We start from the raw sequence: 6,306 nt of genomic DNA, 5'->3' as shown, positions 1-6,306 counted from the left end.
TATTTGATTTTTCCTTTGTTTGCGAATTTTTTTATAAAGAATGTAGAGACAATATAGCAACCACTGTTATATCAGGAAGTTTGCTGTTATCGAGAAATGTATTTCTTGTTGTAATTATTGGACGTAATTACTTAAACATAACTTTTTTATAGGGAAATCTTTTATTGCAATATTGGTAATTCTATTTTTCATAACGTAGGGATACAGATTGTTGTTTTGTCTAGAAAACTACAAATTGTATTATTTTACTTGAAAGACTGTGTCAATTACAATATAGAACCAAAATTCTCTCGGTAACTAAGATTTAAAATTTAAACACGCGATAATATTCTAATATGCTTTCATTACTCTTAAGTAGCTTTAGAGAAAATTTGCTAAACGATGAGTTTACCAAACTGATGTAAAGCATTTAGCCACAATTATTTCCACAAATTAAGACCCAAATCTGGTTCAGGATTGAGTAAAATACGTATGCAAATACTGCTATAAAATCCAAGAAATATTCTTTTAATTAGCTCGCGATCAGTAGTCACATCGCACTATAATAAACAGAACAACTTTATTCAGTGAACCTGCTACTCATATTTCTAACCGAATCAGCTAGTTGAAACCAATTGATAAACTTACAAGTGAGAAGTTTTATTGACAAAAAAATTTGATCGCAGATTGATCAATATTTTTAAGGAAATGATTAAAGTAATCAGCTCTAAGCACGTCTTCGTGACGTAATGAGGTATAAAAAAATTTATTACGAAAACAAAATGATGGGGACGATAATCGAACCTTGCCTGGAATCTTTTACCCATAGTATCTGTCTTAGATACAAATATAGGAAGCTAATACTGTCTTTGTCTTTGGAAAAAAGATGATTTAAGGTCTGAAGATACTTCTGTCATCTATGTAAACTGATAGTTAATTTTCTATCCTATTTACAAGATTGTCAGTATCTGACAAAAAATCAGGGTCTTTAAGAGTGAGCTATTGTAGTATTTTCAGCTAATTACAGCAGTAATTGAAGTGAGGTAGCATTAAGAAGTAGAATAGTCTACTGTACTTATAAGATAGTTTCATAATTGCTGATGATAAAACATTGTTTGCATATTAATTGTTCTGTTTGTGTATAACGACACTCGACTAAGATAAACTGGGTAATTATCCTGATACTTAGGACTGTAGAATCATCATACAAATTACTATTGATTTCTTTAGTGCTTAGGACTTATAACTAGAGTATTACTTAGCTAGTTAAATATGGAGGAATCTTAAAATTTATACGGTACTACAAATATCTAAGGCCCAAAATATGTTTTTATAGCACGAAATAAGTAAAACACTAGAATTACTCCATTATCGGAGTCATCATGCAGTAATCGAGCAGTTCTACTTCTGTAAAGAAATAGAAAATTTTAACCATTAGTGAAATCATTACATACTTTAGCTAGAATGTATCTTTAGACTATCCTAACTTTTCTTTGCCAACTTCTAAATTATAATATATACTCCAAAGAAATGATTTCTTCGTGGTTTAACATCGGAAAACTATCCTGGTCTAAGCTTTATCATTTATATAATGATAGAAATGTTTCAGTTGAACTAGCGTAACTTCAAAATCGAATAGTCAACGCTTATCATAATGTCTTCAAATAGAAATTTAAAAGTGGTGTGATAGACTTGAAGAAAACTTTCATTCTAAAAAATAAGGATCATTTGCATGCGTATGTTTCATGAAGTTCTTTAAAAATTTATATCGATATAAGTACTAATTAAATAAGCATCTAGTCTCGACACTTTTCCCATGGATGAGATCAAAGTTCTGCCACATCCAATATTACAGAGCTTAGCTAAGTATACTAAATGGCGTTTATGTATTCTCTTTCATAATACAAAATGGTATGATAATTTATCAATTAATTAAACGTATGCATTCTTATTCTACTGTTATTTATATCCTTTATCTCATATTAAATTCCGTACTAATGTTTTTGTAAGAAATTGATTATTCCTAATATTAAGTAAATATGCTATGATCATATTTGTTACGAACATTTTTAGATATCTTAATAGAGCGTTCTGTTTTACCAATTATAAATTATAAAAAGTGGCATCAAGACTTTTAGTTTCATGATAAGTAATTTTCGAATATTTTGTAATCCTTTTTTCGTTAACGATAGGGTATAATTTTGGATCATTACTTTAACATTATAGAAATAAATAAGTTTAGCATAATTCGGATTGTAACATGACTTTACGAACTTAAAATTAAGACCAAAATCCTTCGAAAAACTCTAAGATATCCCAAACTTGAACATTTGATCTGTAGGCAAATTAGGAGTTTATTAACTTTTTGTATCAAGAGCTTCAGAGTGATCTAGATAGCGAAAACAAAGTCGTAGAAATGCACTGAATAAGCAGAATGATATAAAACAAAGCTTAATAGAAATGAATTGACCAGAAAAGCATCATAATAAAAAGTATCAAGCTATGCTGTCTGTTCTAGTTGCTTATTAATAACTTCAAAAAATTACGCGTACGTAAATTAAGTCTAATCGTTAGTTTAGTGCTTTGCGGAATTTTGAATATTTTAATATAGTGATAATGGAAAAGTTGCCTAAGCGATTGTAGTGCACTTCCCAAATATAGCTTAGATTACGATTCAAGATTCACGAGAATAGGCTAAATTGTACGCTAGATTGTAAGACTGCATAAGTGTCTAATTGTGGAAGATGTTTACGGTACGTATTGTAGTAATTGAATTCAGATGCTTATATTAAGAATCTGAGATGATAATAGATAGCGTTAATTATGTTAGTACTGTGAGATTTGTATTGTGATGCTTAAATTAGAAGCGCGAATTATGAATTGATAGCACGATTGTAAATTCAGATATGATTCTGTAACTTAATTGGTAAGATATGATTTTACTTGAAAGAAAATCTTTGTATAACTAATTGTATATCAATTGTGAATATTGCTGTGATAATTCATATAGTTCAGAGATAGTCCTATTGAAGCTGGATAGTTCTTGGAAGTTGTAAGACGAACCTAATCTATGTAATAGAGTAAAATTTACAAGAAGCTGTAGTTCTTTTGTATTTTTGAGAAGACGATTTATTATAACGATGTACAAATACAAAAAGATCAGCTGCTAATGTGTCGATTCTTCTTAGTATAGGAATTTATTCATTAGTGATAATATAATTAATTCGAAGAAAGAAACAGTACTGATTAATGTTTTGTGTTGTAAACGAATATTTAAAAACAATATAGCATCATTTTAATTAAATAATCAATAAAATTGTTCAGTTGGTGGATATAAACTTATGAATTTCAGAATTATAGGTATCAGATAACCGAACACCAACTGGTAATCACGTGAAATAACCGATAATACAGCTATTATACTGAAATTATCTTTAAAATTAAAGTGACACAGCTATGAAATTCATTATGGTCGGTATGCTTTAACTTATTTTTCTACAAATTACCTTTCCGACTCGTTCCAAAAGTTTGAAAACCTTTGTTAAGGTACCTATCTGGCTACTAGCACCAACCAGTTTATACTATAGAAATAGACGCACTAATAATATCGTTAATGCAAAGATCTCAAATTTGAAATAATCTTAATTATTTGTGTTAGAGTATTACCTGATCAAAGCATTAGAGAACGCAAGTATACTAATTTGGATAAGAAGTCATGCACCCAAGAAATTACATAAAACAAGATAAGAAAATTTATAAACGTGATATAAATGTAAGAAAAATATAAGGGTAATAAGTAATCAGTTATTGCCGGATTCCTTGTATGCGATCTAAAAGTCAGTATAGCTAATATCATCTTGTAGGCATAATTAATTACTGCAATGCCAAAATTTTCTTATTTATACTATCGAGTAAACTATTTTCGTATGTGATAGTAAGGAATGAATCTTGGACTTAGAACTAAGATCCTTTTACTGTTCCCAAGTGCTAATCTATATTAAAATTGGAGTAAAAGGCATTACTTAACAGCTCATCAGCTAACTAGTAGTATTCGCGATGTTTTTAGGCCACAAGTTTTATGTGGTCTTGCTATACGGTTTATAATCATTGCGGCTTATTTCACTGGATCCGACAGTTATGAATAGTACCGTAGTAGTTAGTAACATAATTTTAATTTGAAAAAAAGTTTATTGAATTAAGTTTTAAAGCAATATTTATTTTTAATTTAAGCGATAAGATAATTTTTTTCTTCTACATCATTCCGTTAATAATCTAAAATGCACAAATAAAGTAAATTACTAGAGTCTAATATTACGGTATTTCTGCTCGAGATTTACCAACATTAAAAATGAATACTAACAAACACCTATTGCTAAAAGGTAATAACGGCCACAAATCTTTTCTAGAGTAACCTATGTACCCAAATTTTATAGGAAAATCGAAAAATCAACCAATTTGTGGTCTTGCTACGTAAAAATAGCTAACTTTACTTAGCTATGGTATAGAAATATTTAATTATCTATTCAGAGATGTTAACAATTTTAGATAAGAGCCTATCAGTAAATTCCTAGAAAAGTTATCTAATGATAGCTATTTCGGATTACAGGGCAGAAATTAATTTAAGCACGCTCTTATACCAAAAATATGATGCTTTCTGTAGCATTGCTAAAAATATCATTGACACCAGACGCTCAAAATTCCTAACATTTAGCTCAAATATAATATTCACCAAAATATTGGAAAAAATATCTAACGAATTTCCAAAATTCAAGCTACTAGCAAATTATCAATATTTGAATTATCAATAAACAGAGACTTCAAAAATATCATTGGCCTTGAATTATTAATCGTATTCAATAATGTGTTAAGGTAAATTAAAAGCTCGAAAATGAATGAATTATACTATAATAACACGACATATTACGAGCGTCTTTTCAGTAATATCTACTATGTGTTAGCTTATAGAAATTGCAGTTAATGTAGACTTCGTATGGTTAAATTCAGATTTAATAGCTGAAAGGGCTGATAGGCTATTATCAACCTTGTTGAATCTATTGTGAGAAGTGGGCGAAGAAAATATCTGAATGGCTGTAATACGTTGCCAGTAGCAGCAAGGAAAGAATAATTTTCGTATCTGTTCATTAAAGATACAGTAAATAATTGGATTATATAGCGCGGTCACGGGCAATAATATTCTGCTTAATCTAATAATTGTTTGAAAAGCAGAAAATCTAGTATCAATAAAAAATTGAAATGAAAATTTTCCTGTAAACGCTTCAATGAGCTGAGATAGCGTCCAAGGTAAGGCACAAACGAAAAAGATAGCCGTTGTAAGCATAACCATATAAACTGTTCTCCGTTTAAGCTGCTTATTCTTGTTACATTCAGTTCGTCCTGACGATACTTTAAACCTTAGTTGACGTAAAATTAAAGAATAGGTAGTTATCATGACAGTAATGGGTATGATGAATTGGAATACTACCAAAGTCAAGTTACTGACAAGTACCCAACTTGTATGATGAGTATATGAAGTGCATTGATAACCCTTAGCGGTACCAGTAACTAGAAATGGAATTGAAATTGGAAGCGAAGTAAGCCATGCTATGCCGCATAGACTTTTGGCCTTTTTGCGTGATAATTTTGCAGTTGGTCGTAAGATTGCATTATAGCGCTCATAGCTAATAACAATGAGGGTATGTACTGAAGCTCCATATGACCAGTACCCTAGAAAGATTACCAAAAATTTACAGAGCATACTATGATCTGATTCAGTAATTGTTTTTTTTTGTGCTGCTATGGCTAATAAAATACTTAATTGTAGAGAGATAGACAATATTACATCACAAAAAGCTAAGTTGGCCATAAAATAGTACATTGACCTTCTTAGTATCGTCTTATAATGAGTACCGATAATAATAATTAAATTAGGGATGATGCTAATACAAGCCAGAGTTAAGATACCCATTCCAAGTTGCATCTCGATCGCTTGTGGAGCAAAGGTAAGATTACGATCAATCCTGTTATCCGATGTGATATTCATATATCATCAATTTGATTTAGTGACTGATAAGAGTTTGATTAAACCGCTATGAATTGGGCGATTAATTCTCAGTTGAATTTAGGTAAAGGTAATTCAACAAGTGGAAACAGTTTTGATTTACAACTTCTAGGCTGCGGTATAAAAAATAATTCACGAACAATTACAGTATTGTGTGTCTATATATACCTTACTAATATTGAGCTTACAATTAGTACAATTATTAGAACAAAAAATAGATGGTATCATTTAACAATAGTGCCAATGTCAATTTGTATTCTATCATAAAT

The sequence above is a fragment of the Trichoplax adhaerens genome, genomic scaffold, assembly GCF_000150275.1.
Source record: "Trichoplax adhaerens TRIADscaffold_8 genomic scaffold, whole genome shotgun sequence".
In the NCBI taxonomy this organism is placed as follows: Eukaryota; Metazoa; Placozoa; class Uniplacotomia; order Trichoplacea; family Trichoplacidae; genus Trichoplax; species Trichoplax adhaerens.
Note: the sequence above shows the minus strand (reverse complement) of the source record.